At 42.8% G+C, this 22364-nt stretch overlaps 1 protein-coding gene across 13 annotated transcripts in view; it reads left to right on the forward strand.

Annotated features, from left to right (window-relative positions):
- Positions 1 to 14891: 14891 nt before the first annotated feature.
- CNTRL (centriolin) overlaps positions 14892 to 22364 on the forward strand; it is a 95575-nt gene continuing 88102 nt past the window's right edge. For 10 of the 13 annotated variants that reach the window (XM_074395252.1, XM_074395256.1, XM_074395257.1 and 7 more), the window contains exon 1: positions 14892 to 15052. The gene's annotated coding sequence lies outside the window, so the exon portion shown is untranslated. Of the gene's footprint in view, positions 15053 to 16454; positions 21050 to 22364 lie in introns of those variants that run through there. The other 3 variants (XM_074395253.1, XM_074395255.1, XM_074395254.1) reach the window with 3 other exon arrangements.

Consider the following 22364-nt stretch of genomic DNA (forward strand, 5'->3'; position numbering starts at 1 on the left):
GAGATCATAAGAGGGATAAAACAGACTGTGGTAGTAAGATACCAAATTATAAACAAGATCTCAGGCCATTCAGGCAAGGATTCACACCCTACACACCATAAAATGTCATCAAATGGGTTTTAAAAATCAACCTGGTATAGGCTGGGCAGAGTGGCTCATGCCTGTAATCCCAGCACTTTGGGAGGCCAAGGCAGGTGGATCATCTGAGGTTAGGAGTTCAAGACCAGCCTGGCCAACATGGTGAAACCGGTCTCTAGTAAAAATACAAAAAATTAGCTAAGTGTGGTGGCAGACCCCTGTAATCCCAGCTACTCCGAGGCTGAGGCAGGAGAATTGCTTGAACCAAGGAGGCGGGTGAGCTGAGATCATGCCATTGCACTCCAGGCCTGGGCAACAAGAGCAAAACTCCATCTTCAAAATAAATAAATAAATAAATAAATAATAAATAACCTGATATAATATGGCTTACTTTCCAACCTGACTCTGATGTAGCATCACGTGACAGAAGACCCTGATGCGAATAAAAATATTTTACCTCAAAATACATTTCTTTGACATATTTTGAAATGGCCCTGCAAAGTTATCTTTTGTGGGGGAGATTTGCATCTGAAGAGAATCTCCATTAATGCAGCCAGGCCTTCCCTTTCTAGGCTTTTCCCAGATCTCTCAGAGTTGACCTGAGAGTCTGACATCTCAAAGGTCTGAAGAGACAGACATTTGCCATTGACTCTCTCTGAGGGATGCTACCTATGAGGATTCATCTACATAACAAAAGCCGTGGACCCCACAACCTCCTTTAACTCAGGCATTACTTTCTATTGACGCTGAGCCTTTAGACAACAGAGTAACTCTCTCAACCAATTGTCAACTAAAGAATCCTTAAAACCCACCTATGTTTTGTTAAGTCCCTGCTTGGAAATGTCCTGATTTTTTTGGGCTGAATCAATGTATACTTTCCATGTATTGATTTATGTCACTGCCTTTAACTCCTGTCTCCTGGAAATGTATAAAACCAAATTGTAACCAACCTGCTTCAGGCAATTTTTAAGACTGCTTAGAACCTAAGACTGTTCCCAAGATCATGATCACTCATACTGACTCAAAATAAGCCACTCCGAAATATTTTACTGACTTTTTTTCTCTGTTAGCAACTCCTATGGCAAGGTCTAGTGGTGTCCTGGTCTTGGAGGTAGTGGACTTGGGGTCCAACACAGTTTGACACTAACTGTGGCAGCCACAGGAGCACATATGTCACTCCTCACCAAACTCCAGGTACTGAAGCTTGGGGAGAGAGTCCTTCTGCTTGGGGAAAGAAGACAGAAGAGCACAGAGGACTTTGTCTTGCAACTTGGGTATCAGCTTAGTCACAGTAAAAACACCAAGCAGATTCCTAAAGCTTCCGATTCCAGGCTTTGCTCCTGGATGGTGTTTCTGGACCCACCCTGGGTCAGAAGGGAATCCACTGCCCTGTTGGTATGGACTTGGTCCTGGTAGGATACACCACCTGCTGACTAAAGTGGCCTTAGGCCTTGAATAAACATTTGCAGCAGGCATAACTAGGCAGTAGTGACTGCAGGTCTTGGTGAGCCCCAGTACTTAGCTGGTCTGGAAGGCTGTGGGCTTTAGGTAAGACCAAGTGTGATGCCAGCTGTGGCCAGGATAGAGTCTGAATCACTCCTCCCCCAGCTCCAATTAGCCAAGCCTGGAGAGAGATGCCTTCCGATTCAGGAAAGAGAGGGAAGAGAGCAAGAGACTCTGCCAAGACAGTCACTGCTTTGGTGACTTTCAAGCGTAGTTCACGCAATGGCTTTCTTCTCTATTTTTCTTCACTTACCATTTGATCTTCAAATACAAATTTATCCACAGTGGATTTGAACCACTGTATTTCCCAGAATGTGGCTTATCCAGTTATTCTGACTCTTTCCACCTCTGACCATTTCAGGTTGTCTTCCCAATCTGCCATCTGCCTGGTGGTCATTTCAGCAGTCTTGCTCCAGCCCTACTGAGGAAGGGAGAACCAGACATAACCCAGATTACGTCTTCAATTATGTCACATTTATTACCACCTTGTACATTTGAACCTTTGCATAGAATATGCAATAGTACATAATAAGAATCAAAATGTTCAGATTGGGATACAAATTATTTAAGAGTTTACAAAATAGAGAATTAGTTACAGACAAACTATCTGGAGAAGGCTGGGTGCTGTGGCTCTTATCTGTAATCCCAGCACTTTGGAAGGCCAAGGTGGGTGGATCACTCGAGGTTAGGAATTCAGGCAAGGATTCACACCCTACACATCATAAAATATCATTAAACGGTTTTAAAAAATCAACCTGGTGTGGGCTGGGCACAGCAGCTCAGACCTGTAACTTAGCACTTTGGGGAGGCTGAGGCAGGTGGATCACTTGAGGTCAGGAGTTCAAGACCAGACTGGCCAACATGGTGAAACCCTGTCTTTACTAAAAAAAAAAAAAAAAAAAAAAAAAAAAAAAAAAAAAGGCAGGCAGGCCTGGTGGCAGATGCCTGTAATTCCAGCTACTCAGAAGGCTGAGGCAGGAGAATTGCTGTGTAACATGGTGAAACCCCATCTGGCCAACATGATAAAACCCTGTCTCTACTAAAGATACAAAAATTAGCCAGGCAAGGTGGCTCATACCTTTAGTCCCAGCTACCTGGTAGGTTGAGACATGAGAATTGTTTGAACCCAGGAGGTGGAGGCTGTAGTGAGCTAAGATCATGCCACTGCACTCCAGCCTGGGCAACAGAGCGAGACTCCATATATATATATATACACACACACATACATGGAGAAGGTGTCAAAGAGAAGGTAAGACTTCAGCATGGTTTGATATCTTTCCTGTCTTTTTTCTACTGATCTTGAACAATCAAATCACCATTTCTGCAACTTACTAGATGTGCTCCCTGAAGCACTACATTTTTCTGAGCCCCAGTTTACTCATTGGTAACCTGAGGGTAATAACACTCTTCAGCGTGGTTGTAAAGATGAGAGATAATTTAGCAAGTTATTATCACAATAACTGATAAACGTTGGAAACTAATAATGGGTAGCTATTTTGTTGTCACCATTTGGATAAGCTCCTTAAAGGCTGAGAATATGTCCTGTATGTCTGAGTCTCATAAAATCTCTTTTAAATGCAGTGGAGTTTACAGGTCTTATTGAGATGTGATTAACATTTGTGGCATTTCTTCTTAATTGCTAGACTGATTCTTGAGAAGCAAGAGGAATACTTCAAACAATATTGGGTTCAAAGTTTAAATGAGAAGGATATTTTGGAACAAAGCCCTTTTACAGCTTTTGAGATAAAGAAGTAGGTTACATATAATCTACTAAAGGCAATTAATGCCATAACAAGAGACAAAATTGTTTACAGTGCCTTTTAAAAATGATTCTACTCCATTTACACTCATTTAGTTGTTATTATTGATCAGTCAGGACTTAGTACTGATATTTTGTTATTTGTTTTCTGCTTGTTTTGTCGGTCCTCCCTTCCTTCCTTCCTATCTTCCTTTGTGTAAAAGTGATTTTCTCTACTAGTATGTTTTAATTTCTTGCTTTTAATTTTTTTTGTAGCAATTATAGGTTTTTACTTTGTAGTTACCATGAGGCTTGCAAATAACATCTTATAAACAATTATTTTAGACTTATAACAACTTAACTATAAAGAAAAATTTTTTAAATGAAGCAAAGAGAAAGCGAAAAAACCTGTACACTTATCTTTCCTGTATTTTGACTTTTTATTGTGTTGATTTATCTTTCTACATTGTCTGTCTCTTAAAAAATAATTATAGTTATTATTTTTGATCAGTTTATTTAGTCATTCTACTAAGCATATGAGTGGTTTACATACTGTAATTACAGTGTTACAGTGTTCTGCATTTCTCTGTGTACTTTTACCAGTGAGTTTTATACTTTTAGATTATTTTTTGTTGCTCATTAATATCATTTTCCTTCAGATTGAAAAGCTTCATTTAGCATTTCCTATAAGGCTAATGTTGATAAAATTCCTCAGCTTTTGTTTGTCTAAGTATTTCTCTATGTCTAAAAAATAATTGTGCTGGGTATAATATTCTAGGTTAGATGTTTTCTTTTCCTCAGCACTTTTTGACTATGTCATCCCACTTTTTCCTGGCCTGTAAAGTTTCCGCTAAGAAGTCTGTTGCCAGATGTATTACAGAGCTCCTTTATGTTGTTTCTTTTCTCTTGCTGCTTTTAAGATTCTTTCTTTATCCTTGATCCTAGAGAGTTTGATTATTATATGTCTTGAAGTAGTCTTATGTGGGTTGCATCTGCTTGACGTTCTTTGATTTTCTTGTATTTAGATATTTATATCTTTCTCTAGGTTTGGAACGTTCTGTTACAATTTCCTTGAATAAACATTCTACCCCATCTCTCTCTCTCTCTCTCTCTCTCTCTCTCTCTCTCTCTCTATATATATATATATATATATATATATATATATATAAATATAAAATCTTTAAGGCCAGTAACTCTTACATTTGCTCTTTTGAAGCTGTTATCTAGATCTTGTAGGCATGCTTCATTCTTTTTATTTTTTTCCTTTTTCTCCTCTGTGTATTTTCATATAGCCTGTCTTCAAGCTCACAAATTCTTTCTTTTGCTTGATCAAGTCTGCTATTGAGAGACTCCAATGCATTTTTCATCTTTCAATAGTGGTGAAGAGGGTGTCCTTATCTTCTGCAAGTTTTCAAAGTGAATGCTTCCAGTTTTTGCCCCTTCAGTATGATATTGGCTGTGGGTTTGTCATAAATAGTTAATATTTTGAGATACGTTTCATAGCATAAAGCCTGTTGACTTTTGTCAAGACCTTCTCTGCATCTATTGAGATAATCATGTGATTTTTGTCTTGGTTCTGTTTATGTGATGGATTACATTTATCAATTTGTGTATGTTGAAGCAGCCTTGCATCCCAGGGATGAAGCCAACTTGATTGTGATGTATAAGCTTTTTGATGTGCTCTTGGATTTGGTTTGCCAGTATTTTATTGAGGATTTTTGCATTGATGTTCATCAGGGATATTGGCCTGAAATTTTCTTTTTTGCCCATTTTGGTATCAGGATGATGTTGACCTCATAAAATGAGTTAGGATTTTCTCTTTTTCCATTGTTTGGAATAGTTTCAGAAGGAATGGTACCAGCTCCTCTTTGTACTTTTGGTAGAATTCAGCTGTGAACCCGTCTGGCCCTGGACTTTTTTCAGTTGATAGGCTATTAATTGCTGCCTCAATTTCAGATCTTGTTATTCATCTATTCAGAGATTTGACTTCTTCCTGGTTTAGTCTTGGGAGGGTGTAAGTGTCCAGGAATTTATCAATTTCTTCTAAATTTTCTAGTTTATTTGCATAGAGGTGTTTACAGTATTCTCTGATGGTAGTTTGTATTTTTGTGGAATCAGTGGTGATATTCCCTTTATCATTTTTTATTGCATCTATCCTTCTCTCTATCCTTATTAGTCTGGTTAGTGGTTTATCTATTTTGTTGATCTTTTCAAAAAACTAGCTACTGGATTCATTGATTTTTTGAAGGGTTTTTTATGTCTCTATCTCCTTCAGTTCTGCTCTAATCTTAGTTATTTCTTGTCTTCTGCTAGCTTTTGAATTTGTTTGTTCTTGCTCATTAGGGTGTCAATTTTAGATCTTTCCTCTGTTCCCTTGTGGGCATTTAGTGTTATAAATTTCCCTCTAAACACTGCTTTCAATGAGTTCCAGAGAGTCTGGTATGTTGTGTCTTTGTTCTCGTTGGTTTCAAAGAACATCTTTATTTCTGCCTTCATTTCATTATTTATCCAGTAGTCATTCAGGAACAGGTTGTTCAGTTTCCATGTAATTGTGTGGTTTTGAGTGAGTTTCTTAATCCTGAGTTCTAATTTGATTGCACTGTGGCCTGAGAGACTGTTTGCTACTATTTCCATTATTTTGCATTTGCTGAGGAATGTTTTACTTCCAAATATGTGATCAATTTTAGAATAAGTGCAATGTGGTGCTGAGAATAATGTATATTCTGTTGATTTGGGGTGGAGAGTTTTGTATATGTCTATTAGGTCCATTTGGTTTAGATCTGAGGTCAAGTCCTGGATATCCTTGCTAATTTTCTGCCTCACTGATCTAATATTGACAGTAGGGTGTTAAAGTCTCCTACTATTATCGTGTGGGAGTCCAAGTCTCTTTGTAGGCCTCTAAGAACCTGCTTTATGAATCTGGGCACTCCTGTATTGGGTGCATATATATTTAGGATAGCTAGCTCTTCTTGTTGCATTGATCCCTCTATCATTATGCAATGCCCTTCTTTGTCTCTTTTGATGTTTGTTGGTTTAAAGTCTGTTTTATAAGAGACTAGGATTTCAACTCCTGCATTTTTTTTCTTTTTTCTTTTTCTTTTGCTTTCAATTTGCTTGGTAAATATTCCTCCATCCCTTTATATTGAGCCTATGTATGTGTGTCTTTGCATGTGAGATGGGTCACCTGAACAAAGCACACCAATGAGTCTTGACTTTTTATCCAATTTGCCAGTCTTTTAATTGGGGCATTTAGCCCATTTACATTTAAGGTTAATATTGTTATGTGTGAATTTGATCCTGACATTATGATGCTAGCAGGTTGTTTCACCTCTTGGTTGATGCAGTTTCTTCATAGCATCAATATTCTTTACAATTTGTTGTATTTTTGCAGTGGCTGATACTGGTTGTTCCTTTCCATGTTTAGTGCTTCCTTCAGGAGCTCTCGTCAGGCAGGACTGGTGGTGACAAAATCTCTCAGCAGTTGCTTTTCTGTAAAGGATTTTATTTCTCTTTTGCTTATGAAGCTTACTTTGGCTAAATATGAAATTCTAGGTTGAAAATTCTTTTCTTTAGGAATGCTGAATATTGGCCCCTGACTCTTCTGGCTTGTAGGGTTTCTGCCAAGAGATCTATTGTTAGTCTGATGGGCTTCCTTTTGTGGGTAACCCAACCTTTCTCTCTGGCTTCCCTTAGCATTTTTTCCTTCATTTCAACCCTGGTGAATCCGACAATTATGTGTCTTAGGGTTGCTCTTCTCAAGGAATATCTTTGTGGTGTTCTCTGTATTTCCTGAATTCGAATGCTGACCTGCCTTGCTAAGTTGGGGAAGTTCTCCTGGATAATATCCTGAAGACTGTTTTCCAACTTGGTTTCATTCTCCCTGTCACTTTCAGGTACACAGATCAAATGTAGATTTGGTCTTTTCACATAATCCTGTATTTCTTGGAGGGTTTGTTCATTTCTTTTCATTCTTTTTTTTCTAATCTTGTCTTCTCACTTTATTTCATTGAGTTGATCTTCAATCTCTGATCTCCTTTCTTCTGCTTGATTGATCCAGCTATTGAAACTTGTGTATGCTTCATGAAGTTCTCATGCTGTGTTTTTCAGCTCCATCAGGCCGTTTATGTTCTTCTCTAAACTGGTTGTTCTAGTTAGCGTTTCATCTAACCTTTTTTCAAGTTTCTCAGCTTCCTTGCATTGGGTTAGAACATGCTCCATTAGTTTGGAGAAGTTTCTTATTATCCACCTTCTGAAGCCTGCTTCTGTCAATTTGTCAAACTCATTCTCTGTCCAGTTTTGTCCCCTTGCTGGCGAGGAGTTGTGATTTCTTGGAGGAGACGAGGCATTTTGATTTTTAGAATTTTCAGCCCTTTTGTGCTGGTTTCTTCCTATCTTTGTGGATTTATCTACCTTTGGTCTTTGAAGTCAGTGACCTTTGGATGGGGTCTCTTGAGTGGACATCCTTTCTGTTGCTATTGAAACTATTTCTTTCTGTTTGTTAGTTTTCCTTCTAACAGTCAGGTCCCTCTGCTTTATGTCTGCTGGAGTTTGCTGGAGGTCCACTCCAGACCCTGCTTGCCTGGGAAGCACCAGTGGGAGCTGCAGAAGAGCAAAGATTGCAACCTGTTCCTTCATCTGGTAGCTTTGTCCCAGAAGGGTACCCACCAGATGCCAGCCAGAGCTCAAGTTGTCTGTTGGCCCCTACAGGGAGGTGTCTCCCAGTCAGGATACATGGGGGTCAGGGAGCCACTTGACTCCCTCTGTCCCTTATCAGAGGGCAAATGCTGTGCTGTGAGATCTGCTGCTCTCTTCAGAGCTGCCAGGCAGGGACCTTTAAGTCTGCTAAAGCTGTACCCACAACTGCCCCTTTTCCCAGGTACTTTGCCCCAGGGAGGTGAGTCCCTGATGGGCTGCTGCCTTTTTTCAGAGATGCCATGCCCAGCGAGCAGGGAGTCTAGTGACACAGTCTACCTTCAGAGGCCTTGTTTAGCTGATGTGGACTCCATCTAGTTCGAACTTCCTGGCAACTTTGTTTACACTGTGATGTTAAAACCATCTATTTCAGCCCTAGCAATGGTGAACACCCCATCCCCTACTGAGTTCAAGCAACCCAGGCTGAGTTCAGACTGCTGTGCCAGCTGCGAGAATTTCAAGCCAGTGGATCTTAGCTTGCTGGTCTTCATGGGGGTGGAACTCACCAAGCCAGATCACTTGGCTCCCTGGCTTCAGCCCCCTTTCCAAGGGAGTGAGTGTTTCTATCTCACTGGCATTCCAGGTGCCACTTGGGTATGAAAAGAAAAACTGCTGTGGCTAGCTCAGTGTCTTCTCAAATGGCCTCCCAGTTTGTGCTGGAAACTCAGGGCCCTGGTGTTGTAGGCACTCGAGGGAATCTCCTGGTCTGTGGCTTATGAAGACTGTGGGAATAGCACATGGTAGCGCATACCTATAGTCCCAGTTACTCAGGAGGTTGAGGCAGGAGAATCACTTGAGCCATAGAGTTCAGGACTGCAGTGAGCCATGATTGCACCACTGCACTTCAGCCTGGGTGACAGAATGAGACCCCATCTTAAAAAAAAAAAAAAAAAAAAGCAAAATTCCTCAACATATGATACAGTTTGGCTCTGTGTCCCCACCCAAATCTCATGTCGAATTGTAATCCCCATGTGTCAAGGGAGGTATCTGGTGCGAGGTGATTGGATCATGGGGGCGGTCTCCCCCATGCTGTTCTTATAATAGTGAGTAAATTCTCACGAGAACCAATGGTTTAATAGTATGGCACTTCTCCTCTCCCCCTGCTGCCACAAAAGATGTGCCTTGCTTCCCCTTTGTCTTCCACCATAATTTTAAGTTTCCTGAGGTCTCCCCAGCCACGTGGAACTGTGAGGCAATTAAACTTCTCTTCTTTATAAATTACCTAGTCTCAGGTAGTTCTTTATAGCAGGGTGAAAATGGACGAATACAACATAATAAAGGCCATTAGAAACCTGCAGCTCACATTATCATCAATGGAAAAAACCTAAAAGCTTTTCCATTAAGATCTGGTACAATGCAAGGATCCCGAACTTACCACTTCTAGTCAACGTAGATTGGAAGAACTAGCAAGTGCAATTAGATAAGGAAAAGAAACAAAAGACATCAAAAATCAGAAAGGAAGAGGTAAAATGGAATGTAGAAAACCTCAAAGATTCCACAACAAATCTATTAGAAACTAATAAATGAATTCAGTAATGTTGCAGAGTATAAAACCAATATACAAAAGTCAGTAGTGTTTCCATACACAAACAACACATGAGCTAAAAAATAAATGAAGAAAGCAATCTCATTTACAATAGCTATTTAAAAAACACCTAGGAATAACTTTAAGTGTGGATGTGAAAGACTTCTACAAGGCAAACTACAAAACACTGATAAAATAAATTGAAGAGGATACAAACAAATGGAAAAACATCTCACTTTTCATGAATCAGAAGAATCAATATTATTAAAATGACCATATTACCCAAAACAACCTACAGATTATTTGCAATCACTATATTCTTCACAGAAATAGGAACAAACAATCTAAAAATTCGTATGGAACCACCAAAGAACCCAAATGGCCAGAGCAATCCTGAACAAAAAGAACAAAGCCAGAGGCATCACACTAACAGTCTTCAAAATACTACAAATCTATAGTAACCACCCGTAATCTCAGCACTTTCGGAGGCTGAGGTGAGCAGCTAATCTAAGCTCAGGAATTCAAGACCAGCCTGGCCAACATGGTGAAACCTCATCTCTACTAAAAGCACGAAAATTTGCTGGGCATGGTGGCATGGGCCTGTCGTCCCAGCTACTCAGGAGGATGAGGCAGGAGAATGGCTTGAACCCAGGATGCGGAGGTTGCAGCGAGTCGAAATTGTGCCAATGCACTCCAGCCTGGAGACAGAGTTAGACTCTTCTCAAAAAAGAGGCGGAGTGGAAAATAATTTCGGCCAGGCGTGGTGGCTCACACCTGCAATCCCAGCACTTTGGGAGGCCAAGGTGGGAGGATCACTTGAGGTCAGGAATTTGAGACCAGCCAAGCCAACATGGTGAAACCCCCATCTCTACTAAAATACAAAAATTAGCCAGGTATGGTGGTGCATGTCTGTAATCCCAGCTACTTGGGAGACTGAGGCAGGAGAATCGCTTGAACCCAGAAGGCGGGAGGTTGCACTGAGCCGAGACCGTCCCATTGTACTCCAGCCTGCATGAGAGAGTGAGACTCCATCTCAAAAAAAAAAAAATAAATAAAAATAAAAGGGGATTTTTTTTTTTCTTCCTTGAGACAGTCTCACTCTGTCACCCAAACTGGAATGCAATGGCACAGTCTCAGCTAAATGTAACCTCCACCTCCCAAGTTCAAGTGATTCTCCTGCCTCAGCCCCCCGAGTAGCTGGGACTACAGGCACACATCACCACACCTGGCTAATTTTTGTATTTTTAGTAGAGACAGGGGTTTCACCATGTTGGCCAGGCTGGTCTTGAACTCCTGATCTCATGATCTGCCCGCCTCAGTCTCTCAAAGTGCTGGGATTACAGGCGTGAGCCACAGCGCTCCCAGCCTCTCCTTTTAATCTTAAATGGAACCAAAAATTATGGGTTTCAACTCCAAGGGTTTCCTTCTGTGTTGTGTAGTTGGGAAGAGGACAGCACCATTCACTTAAATGTCAACAGGAATCACATTTAAGTAAAAGGAAATCAACCTCAATTGATGCAGAGAAGGCTTTTGACAAAATTCAACAACCCTTTATGCTAAAAACCCTCAATAAACTAGGTATTGACGGAACGTATCTCAAAACAATAAAAGCTATTTACGACAAACCAACAGCCAATATCATACTGAATGGGCAAAAACTGGAAGCATTCCCTTTGAAATCTGGCACTAGACAAGGATGCCCTCTCACCACTCCTATTCAATATAGTACTGGAAGTTCTAGCCAGAGCAATCAGGCAAGAAAAAGAAATAAAGGGTATCCAAATTGGAAAGGAGGAAATCAAATTGTCTCTATTTGCAGATGACATGATTGTATATCTGGAAGACAGAGATATAGACCAATGGAACAGAACAGAGGCCTCAGAGGAAATACAACATACCCACAACCATCTGATCTTCGACAAACCTGACAAAAACAAGCAATGGGGAAAGGACTCCCTGTTTAATAAATGGTGTTGGGAAAACTGGCTAGCCATGTGCAGAAAGCAGAAACAGGACCCCTTCTGACACCTTACACCAAAATTAACTCCAGATGGATTAAAGACTTAAACATCAGACCTAACACCATAAAAACCCTAGAAGAAAATCTAGGCAAAACCATTCAGGACATAGGTGTAGGCAAGGACTTCATGACCAAAACGCCAAAAGCAATGGCAACAAAAGCCAAAATAGACAAATGGGACCTAATCAAACTCCACAGCTTCTGCACGGCAAAAGAAACAGTCAGTAGAGTGAATCGGCAACCAACAGAATGGGAAAAAATTTTTGCAGTCTACCCATCTGACAAGGGGCTGATATCCAGAATTTACAAAGAACTAAAGCAGATCTACAAGAAAAAAACAAACAAGCCCATTCAAAAATGGGCAAAGGATATGAACAGATACTTTACAAAAGAAGACATACAGGAGGCCAACAAACATATGAAAAAATGCTCATCATCACTGGTCATCAGAGAAATGCAAATCAAAACCACATTGAGATACCATCTCACACCAGTTAGAATGGCGATCATTAAAAAATCTGGAAACAACAGAAGCTGGAGAGGATGTGGAGAAATAGGAACACTTTTACACTGTTGGTGGGAATGTAAATTAATTCAACCATTGTGGAAGACAGTGTGGCGATTCCTCAAGGACCTAAAAATAGAAATCCCATTTGACCCAGCAATCCCATTACTGGGTATATATCCAAAGGATTATAAATCATTCTACTACAAGGACACGTGCACACGAATGTTCATTGCAGCACTGTTTACAATAGCAAAGTCCTGGAACCAACCCAAATGCCCAACGATGATAGACTGGATAGGGAAAATGTGGTACATATACACCATGGAATATTACACAGCCATCAAAAACGATGAGTTCACGTCCTTTGTAGGGACATGGATGAACCTGGAAACCATCATTCTCAGCAAACTGACACAAGAGCAGAAAATCAAACACCGTATATTCTCACTCATAGGCGGGTGTTGAACAATGAGAACACATGGACACAGGGAGGGGAGCACTACACACTGGGGTCCGTTGGGGGGAAATGGGGGAGGGACGGGGGGGTGGGGAGGTGGGAGGAGATAGCATGGGGAGAAATGACAGATACAGGTGAGGGGATGGAAGGCAGCAAACTACACTGCCATGTGTGTACCTATGCAACAATCTTGCATGTTCTTCACATGTACCCCAAAACCTAAAATGCAATTAAAAAAAAAAAAAAGGAAATCAGTATATCAGACACATCTGCATCCCCATGTTTATTGCAGTTTATTCCCTGTTGGAAGTCCCCTTTTCCTATTTTCACCTCAATTTCCTATTGAGGTGAAGCCATATCTCTGCCTTAAGGAAAAATTAAGTGCCTAATACTGCTTATAACAGAGTCTCTTTTCCAGATGTAACTTCTCCACCCCAGATTTTTGCACAAGCCATACTGAGCTATTTAATGATCCCATACTCATGTTTTGTTCCAGCTATGCTGAATTACTTGACATCCAGCACACTGCCAAGCCCCTTTCCCCCTTCTGGGGTTTGTACGAGTTGCTCCCTTTGCCCAGCAAATTCTTTCCCACCTCCCTACTCCTTGCCTAAACTCTTTTCTTTCAGGCCTACGAAGAAACATCACTTCTGGGTAACGTTTATCTAATAATGAAATACCTGAGACATACTGAGAACTTGCTATGGGTCCCTCCCTGTTCTAAGTTCTTTCACATGGATTCACTTTTATGAGGAAAACTGGACTTTTTTTTTTTTTTTTTTTTTTTTTTTTTTGAGACGGAGTCTCACTCTGTTGCTCAGGCTGGAGTGCAGTGGCACAATCTTGGCTCACTGCAACCTCCGCCTCCTGAGTTCAAGCGATCCTCCCACCTCAGCCTCCCAAGTAGCTGGAATGACAAGTGTGTGCCACCATGCCCAGCTAATTTTTGTATTTTTAGTAGATATGGGGTTTTATCTTGTTGGCCAGGCTGGTCTCGAATTCCTGACCTCAAGTGATCCTCCCACGTTGGCCTCCCAAAGTACTGGGATTACAGGCATGAGCCACCGCCTCTGGCCTGGATTCACTTTTATAACTATCGGGGAAACTGAGGCAAAGAGAGAGGGAGTTTCTAAAATAGTGTTATACAGGTGGACCATAAACTCTGTAGTGAAGAAAGGAAATGAAGACTGGAGGGAATGATTGCGAGAAAATGGTAAGAAAAAGGGACTGGAAGACGCAAGGAAGTTAAGAATTGTGCTGGTATAGGGGTCTTTTGAGCAGGCACGCTGCTAAAATGAGAGGATTATAGTCAAGAAGGGGGAGTGATTACACGGGGGATTTCTGCAGCAGGTGCAGCCTCTAATGGTAACATAGTCAAGGGTACACATGCAAAACGGGAGGCTGCTGGAGTGAAAGGTGTCCTTGGTGATAACACTTTTAAAAAAACTTCAGCGTCCTGGCCAACATGGTGAAACCCCGTCTCTACCAAATACAGAAAAAGTACCTGGGCGTGGTGGCGCGCACCTGCGGTCCCAGCTACTCGGGAGGCTGAGGCAGGAGAATCGCTTGAACCCGGGAAGTGGAGGTTGCAGTGAGCCGAGATCGCACCACTGCACTCCAGCCTGGAGAAACAGCGAGACTCCATCTCAAACAACAGAAACTTCAGCATTTCCCTAGCATCCAGCCCAGTATCTGCTAAATTCTTTACAGTATCTGTTGAACGCACGTCGTGAACGCCGCCCTCTGGCAAGCCCCAGCGGAAGCCAGTGCCAACGCTTCTTGCGTTCACTCCCCTGTAGCCAGAGGAACATCCTCTGCCCCGGCTTCCCAGGCTCCCCGACCCTCACTCGGCAGCTGCGCCCACGGGGCGTCCGCTTTCAGGTTCCTCCGTGCCTGGGTCCCTGAAGGGAATTCGTTTGAGATATGACAGTCGGGGAGAAGCGCGCTGCGAGGAACCCTGGCTCTTGACCCGCAGGCATCAGAAGTGGGGGAGGCCGGGGAGACGCCGCGCCGCGCCGCCGCCTCTGGCCGTCCTCCGACTCAGGCCCCGAGGAGCGTGTCGGTGTGTCAGACGGTGGCGGCGGCAGCTTTGTCTCAGCGAAGGCCACAGCATGGCTGGCGGCTGCCCTTTGAGACCTCGGCTCCCCTTGACTCTGCACCCGTAAAACTTCCACCTGCCGCCCAATCCGAAGGCTAAGGCGTCGCAGCCCGCCGGCCTCACGCGGCCGGAAGCTTGGCGCTAACGACTCCCCGCGCCCTAGCGCGCAGGCGGCAAAAGCGGCGGGAAACGCCTCGGCGCCCCTCCCAGCGGCCCCGGAGAGGGGCGTGACTGAGACAGGCCCCACCCCCACGCGCGCTGGGCCCCCGGCAACCGGCGCAACACAACAAAATGGCCGCCGCGCCGCTGGGCGTCTAAAGGAAAAACCCGCACGTCTCCCGCTCGGCCTCAGCCCGCGGGACAGCTCGGCTCGGCGTCTAGGCGGTGAGCGTCAGACCTGGTAGAGTCCGTTCCCCGGCGTCCGGCCCGCGCGGTGAGCGGCAAAGGCGGGAAGGCCCGAACCGGGCGCGGGGTGGGCCGGCTTGGGATGGAGTTGGGGCGGGGGTGGGAGTCTGGGAATTGGGATTGGACGGGAAGGAGGGGAGGGTCCGGACCGGGAGTGGGGCGGTGGATGAAGGAGGGAGGTTTGGATCGGAAGAGGTGGAGACGGCGGGGGCGAGTGGGGCCGCAGAACCGGAGCGTGGGGAGGTGTAGAAGTGCGGGCGCGGCGCCCGGAAGGTGGTGGGCCGTGCCGCCTGAGCTGAGGGCACGGCGGGGACTTGCCCGCTGCCTGTGGTGGGCGAGCGGGAGAAAGGACAGCCTGGGCGTCGTGACGGGTTGTCATGGTATCGGGCGGAGCCCAGTGCGAGGAGAAGGATGCCTGGCTATGGGCACGAAACGCTGGCAGGAGGGGAAGAGCAAACGCTTCCGTTATATTCGTTAAGGGGTTCGTGAATTTTGAAGGCAGACAAACTTGGGTTCAAGCCTCCACTCTGCCACCTTGTGTAACTTAACCGGGCCTCTGACCAACCCTGGGCATGTGTCTCAGCCTTCCTGAGCATGTTTCTTCATTTGTCAAAATAATTGCTGGTCACTTTCGGGTGTTCACTATGTGTCAGATCCAGTTTTAAGTACTTGGCACGTATTAATTTACTGTACTTAGAATTTAAAATAACTCGTATGACGTTATCCCCATTTAAAAAGTAATAGCACTGAGGACCAGAGAGGTTAAGCAATTTGCTGAAGGTCACACAGTAAGTGGAAAATCAGAATTTGAACTCAGGCTGTTTAGTTCCAAAATCCAAGCTTCTGATTGTTCAGATACCTTGCCACTTGTAAATGAGTTTAATAATTCTAATCCTATACAGCTAGATCTTCGAGGATTTAAATTTGGTATTGTCTAGAGTCTTTGGCATAGTCCTCCAGTCAGTGAATATTTATTGTCCATAGAACGACAGACAAAACCTCTGCTCTCTTGTAGCTTATAGTCTAGAAGGAGAAACGGGCAACAATCAAGTACTCGCACACATAATTAATTCTCTTATAAAATGCCATGAAGGAGACTGCTTGGTGCAGAGACCATGGGTAATAGGGAGATATAATCTTGTGCATCTTGCATAAAGAAGCCCTGCCCTTCTCAGCTCTATATGCTTGGAGCCTAGCAAGGTTCTTCCTACATAAAAGCTGCTCAACAAAATTGAGTAACTAAATAATTAAAGGAAAGGGACGGGAAGCTTTGAGTTTTAGGGTATCTGAGTAGAAAAAGAGAGATGGGAGAGGGAGTTTCAGGCTGTTAATAGGATGGAGAGGGACACAGTGGCTAGGGTATTAGGATGGAAGGGCAGATGGGCAGGCAGCTGGGTTGGGATGAAGAGGAATGGGTGGAGGTTTGAGTATCTTGTTTGGGGAGGGGAGTAATTGGAGGTCAGAGTATTGGAATGCATTACGACGTCAGGGTATTTTCTGGGATAAAGAGAGATGAGCAGCTTGGGAAGCCTGGATGGATAGAGAAATGTTGAGTCTGGGCACAGGAAAGAACCATAGAGAAATGGGGGAGACTATTACTGTGTTAGGGAACTGGGATAGAATTTGTGGGAAAATTGTCAATCAGAATGGGATAAAGAAGAATGGGAGGCAGAGGTGGGCAGCACAGAAAGGAAAGAAAAGTGGCTGGAGACTTCGCAGAGGAATAGGAATCAGGATATTTGAAAGGAAGAGAAGGTTAAGGAGTAAAAGTATGTAAGTAGGTCAGAGGGTATGGGATGAAGTAAGTAGACTTGGAGGGAAAGTACCGAAATCCAATTAAAGGCCTAAGGAGAGGGATATGGCGGTTAAGAAATGGGGATTGGGCGAGGCACGGTGGCTCACCCCTGTAATCCCAACACTTTGGGAGGACGAGGTGGGCAGATCACCAGAGATCGGGAGTTCAGGACCAGCCTGACTAACATGGAGAAACCTCGTCTCTACTAAAAATACAAAATTAGCTGGGCATGCTAGTGCATGCCTGTAATCCTAGCTACTCCAGAGGCTGAGGCAGGAGAATTGCTTGAACCTGGAAGGTGGAGGTTGTGGTGAGCTGAGATCACGACATCGTACTCCAGACTGGGCAACAAGAGTGAAACTGTCTCCAAAAAAAAAAAAAAAAAAAAAAAAAAAAGAAAGAAAAAAAAGAAAAGAAAAGGAAAAAAAAAAAAAGAAATGGGGGTGGATATTTGCATATTAGGGGGTCTGTAGAGAGACAGAAGGAGGTCTGCCTTATTTGGAGATCAGAGAAGATGGGAAGTTAGGAAGGTTAGGAAAGCCTGGATAGAGGTGGAGTTTGCAGTCTCTACTAAGCTGTGATGGACTGAATTGTTAGATCAGAGCAAGTATCTAGGTTTATAGGTTGTAGGATGGGTAGTGTTTTGTTGCCTAGTCATAGGATTCTGGTTACCACATCATTCCAATGGCTTTTTCTTGCTCTGCAGACCACCTTTAAAATATAACTGCAGCTTTGGACTTTATTTCCTTTTTTTCTCTTTATCCTGCTCCTTCACTCACCTTAGCCTCCCTCTCAGCTGTCTTCATTTTTCCATTGCTTGCTTGGTCTTTGTTCATGTGATTGCAAACAACATCCTAAGGGTCAAACTACATCCTCATCTCTCCCTTAAAATTATAATTCAGCATTTACCACCTTCAGGCAGTAGCTTGAGAATGGCTGGCATTATTTCACAGGCTACTGCCAGCCATTCTCAAACACTGTAAATCCCTAAGCCCACTTCACTGAGTTAGCTATTCTCTGAGACTGATTACATATATGTTGTTTCAGTGTCCAGGCTTTTACAGAAGCTGTGGCAAGCAAGGGTTTAAGTCAGGCGTCCCCAGACTACGGCCCGTGGGCCGCATGCGGCCCCCTGAGGCCATTTATCCGGCCCCCTGCCGCACCTCAGGAAGGGGCACCTCTTTCACTGATGGTCAGTGAGAGGAGCACAGTATATGGCGGCCCTCCAATGGTCTGAGGGACAGTGAACTGGCCCCCTTTGTAAAATGTTTGGGGATGCCTGGTTTAAGTCTATGAATGAGTAATCCTGACTTTTACTAATCAGAAGTAATAAAGGACTTCATGAGAGTCTGGTGAGACCTAAGGGGTCTTGGTCATTAGGATGTAAAAACTACAAGCTGGGCACAGTGGCTCACACCTGTAATCCCAGCACTTTGGGAGGCTGAGGCAGGAGGATCAGTTGAGACCAGGAGTTCAAGACCAGCCTTGGAAATATAGTGAGACCCCATCTCTACAAAAAAATAAAAGATAAGCTGAACATGGTTGTATGTACCTGTAGTCCCAGCTACTCAGGAGGCTGAGGTAGGAGGATCAGTTGAGCTCGGGAAGGCAAGGTCATAGTGAACCATGAGCATGCCACTACACTCCAGCCTGGGTGACAGAGAAAGGCCTTGTCTCAGAAAAACAACAACAACAACAACAACAACAACAACAACAACAGTGAAATAAAAAACCCAACTACATACTCTATACACTGTAATATATGTCATCTGTTAATCCATTTAATTAGGAATGAGATTTTACTTAAGCACATGCCTCTTAGCTTTTCTCAAGTTTCAGAGTATTATTTCAGAGTATTATGCTTATTTAGAAGGAGAATACCAGTGTAGTTTAGCAACATCAACAGTATTACAGAGGGCTGGGCACGGTAGCTGTAATCCCAGCACTTTGGGAGGCTGAGGTGGATGGATCACCTGAGGTCAAGAGTTTGAGACCAGTTTGGCCAACATGGTAAAACCTCATCTTTACTAAAAATACAAAAATTAGCTGGATGTGATGGCATATGCCCGTAATCCCAGCTACTTGGGAGGCTGAGGCAGGAGAATCGCTTGAACCTGGGAGGCAGAGGTTACAATGAGCTTAGGTCATGCCACCATATTCCATCCTGGGCAAGAGTGAGACTCTGTCTCAAAAAAAGAAAAAAATAGTATTACTGAGACCATAGATTAAACAAACTCAGTTTCTCCCCCTATACTGTTACAACATGATTCTGTAGGGTTTTCCCCTGCACAGTAAGCAGGCAGTCAGTTCTGCAGTGGTAGGCACCACAGGCCTGTCGTCTAGTTCAGTTCAATTCTGAGACTATCTGCTTGGAGATAGTGTCACATCCCTCAGGTTGAAGGTGGTCTCACAAGACTGCCCCCAAGTTCTGATGCCACCTGTAAGCCTCAGATAGTTACCTGTGCTTCTGACTGATCAGCTATAAATCAGAGTTCCCATAACTCCCTCCTTGGGTTTGATTAATTTGCTAGAGCAGCTCACAGAACTCAGGGAGCACTTACTTACATTTACTCGTTTGTTATAAAAGATATTACAAAGGATGTAGATGAAAAGATGCATAGCATAAGGAAGGTGGAAAAGGGTATAGAGCTTCCACGCCCTCTTTGGGTGGACTCCTCTCCAGGATCCTTCCTGTGTCCAGCTATCTGGATGCTCCCTGAACCCAGTCTTAAATTTTTTGGAGGCTTCATTACATAGTCCTGATTGATTACATCATTGACCATTGGTGATCAACTCAACCTTTAGCTCCTTCCCCTCCTTCTTTCTAGTGACCACCCCAATCCTGAAGCTACCTAGAGGTGGCTAGCCATCAGTCAACTCAATAAAATACAAAAAGACACTTATGACAGGAAAAAGGACTAAGACTAAGTATGTATTTCATAATATTAAAATTACTGAAAGACTTTTTTTCCATTGCACAATTGTGTTATAAGGCACAAAAATTGTTTACCACACTTGAAATTTGGACCAAAAGCCTTGTGGAAATGGCATAAATAGCAGTTATGTGACTTGGGGGAGTTTTTCTGATCCATATGTATAGTTTAATATGAGAAAATGAAGGAGAAAGTACAGATACATTTAAGTTCATAGTTTAAAATACAGGTTGAAGGCCAGGTGTGGTAGCTCATGCCTGTAATCCTAGCACTTTGAGAGGTAGGGGTGGGAGGATTGCTTGAGCTCAGGAGTTTGAGATCAGCTTGGGCAACATAATGAAACCCTATCTCTAAAAAAATAAATAAATAAAGTACAGATTGATTATCTCTTATCCAAAATGCTTGCTACCCAAAGTGTTTTAGATTTTGGATTTTTTTCAGATTTGGGGATATTTGCATTATAGTTATTCATATTTTTGATAATTATATTTAAATATTTCAGATTTGGAGTGCTTAACCTGTGGTGAATGAGGCTGTATTATAATGTATGGGAAATAATAATAATTTTTGTTTTTAACTTTTTAAAAACAAAAAAAGTGACAGATTTTTATTCCTTTCAAACCAGTTACCTGGAAAGGTCAGATCATGATATCAGAGATCCTATCTTTGTATAAAATTTTCTGGGTTTCCTTCATGATTTTTTTTTTTTTTTTGAGACAGAGTCTCGCTCTGTTGCCCAGGCTGGAGTGCAGTGGCATGATCTCGGCTCACTGCAACCTCTGCCTGCCCAGTTCAAGCAATTTTTGTGCCTCAGCCTCCCAAGTAGCTGGGATGATAGGCACCTGCCACCTATGGCATCATGCTAGGCCATAGAGAACAAAGCAGACATAATCTAGACTCCAGAAAATTCAGTTAGTTATATATGACATGGTCATGAAAAACATGGGTTTTGAATTAGATCAGGATTCAAGTTTTAGCTAAACCAATTAGTTAAGGAACTTTGGACAAATTATTTAAGGTCTGTAAAATGGGAAATAACACCTGTCTCATCACCTTTGAATGTGATGATACACATAAAGAGCTTATCACAACATATGTTTGTTTGTTTGTTTTTTAGAGACAGGGACTCCCTGTGTTGCCCTGACTGGAGTGCAGTGGCCAGTCACAACCTCGATAATAGTGCATTGCAGCCTGTAGCTCCTAGGATCAAGTGATACTCTTGTTTCATCCTCCGGAGTAAATAGGACTACAGGTATACACACCGTGCCTGACGAAATATTACAATATTTGATACATGGTAAGCCCTCAGTAAATGTTAGCCACTAGAATGATATTCTTTAGAATTAACTTCATCATCCTTTCATAAAATATTACATTTTTGGAGGTAGACAAAATTCATATGTAGACAAGTTTACTGAGTCAGGTTAGTGATCAAAATAAAAATGAAGTGTACCTGAAGTGATGGGCCTGATTTTCTTGTGAGACTTACAAATTAGTTTGAAAGCAGAATCCAAAGAGGAATTCCAAAACTTGAATATATTAATAGATTATATTAGTGTAATTGCTCCTTTATATACTGTATAAGCTCTGTTGGGAAGGAAAGGGAGTGATTCCTTTCATTCCCATTGTGAAGGTTATGGCCAACACCCCTGTAACAAAGACAGGTTAACAAGAGAAAAGTATAGCAAATTATTTGATCAAAGCATTATGTGTCATGGGAGCCCTCAGAATGCAGACCCAAAAATGCAGGAAAAATTATCCATTTTTTATGCTTAGGATCAATGAAGTATGGATAGCTATATAGAAATAGGATTGGACAAAATGGGTATGATCTAACGCTAATAGACTAAGTGTGGAAACTCAGCAAGGCCTGCCTCTCCAGATTTTTCTTGGCTTCTCTATGCAGCATTCCTTCCTCCTGGGTATTGGGTAGGGCCCCTATGGAATGAGGGTCTTAATTTCTGTATGGCTAGCTGTTAACACAGAAAGCTTGGAGTTCGTGGGAAGTTTCTTCATAATCACAGCCTATATGATACCCATATGCTTGTGAAGGTGTATTATCTGTTAATAGAGATAGGAAAAATTCAAGATGTTTTTCCTACTGTCATACCACATAGTACAATACTTATGACACCAGATGTGTAAGGGTTGTTGCCCCATACACCAAATAATTCTTCAGTGGATACTAGCTGTGTGTCCTTTTACTCAGTTCAATTCTGACACTGTCTGCCTGGAGATAGCCTCAGGTCCCATAGGTTAAGGACTCGGTCCCACAAGAATGCCACTAACTTCAAAAGCCCATCACAAGTAGTAGATTGCCACCTATACTTCTGACCACTGAGCTATAAATTGGAGCTCCCACTGTCCCCTCCTTGGGTTCAATTGATTTGCTTGAGTGGCTCACAGAACTCAGGGAAATACTACTTATATTTTTCCATTAATTATAAAGGATATTACAAAATATACAGACAGCCAGAGGAAGAGTTGCATAGGTCAAGATATGTGGAAAGGAGTATGAAGTTTCCTGCTCTCTCCAGCATGCCATTCTCTAGACACCTCCGTATGTTCAGCTATCTGGAAGTTCTCTGGACCCTGTCCTTTTGGGTTTTTAT

This window comes from Saimiri boliviensis, chromosome 2 (genome assembly GCF_048565385.1).
Source record: "Saimiri boliviensis isolate mSaiBol1 chromosome 2, mSaiBol1.pri, whole genome shotgun sequence".
Lineage (NCBI taxonomy): Eukaryota > Metazoa > Chordata > Mammalia > Primates > Cebidae > Saimiri > Saimiri boliviensis.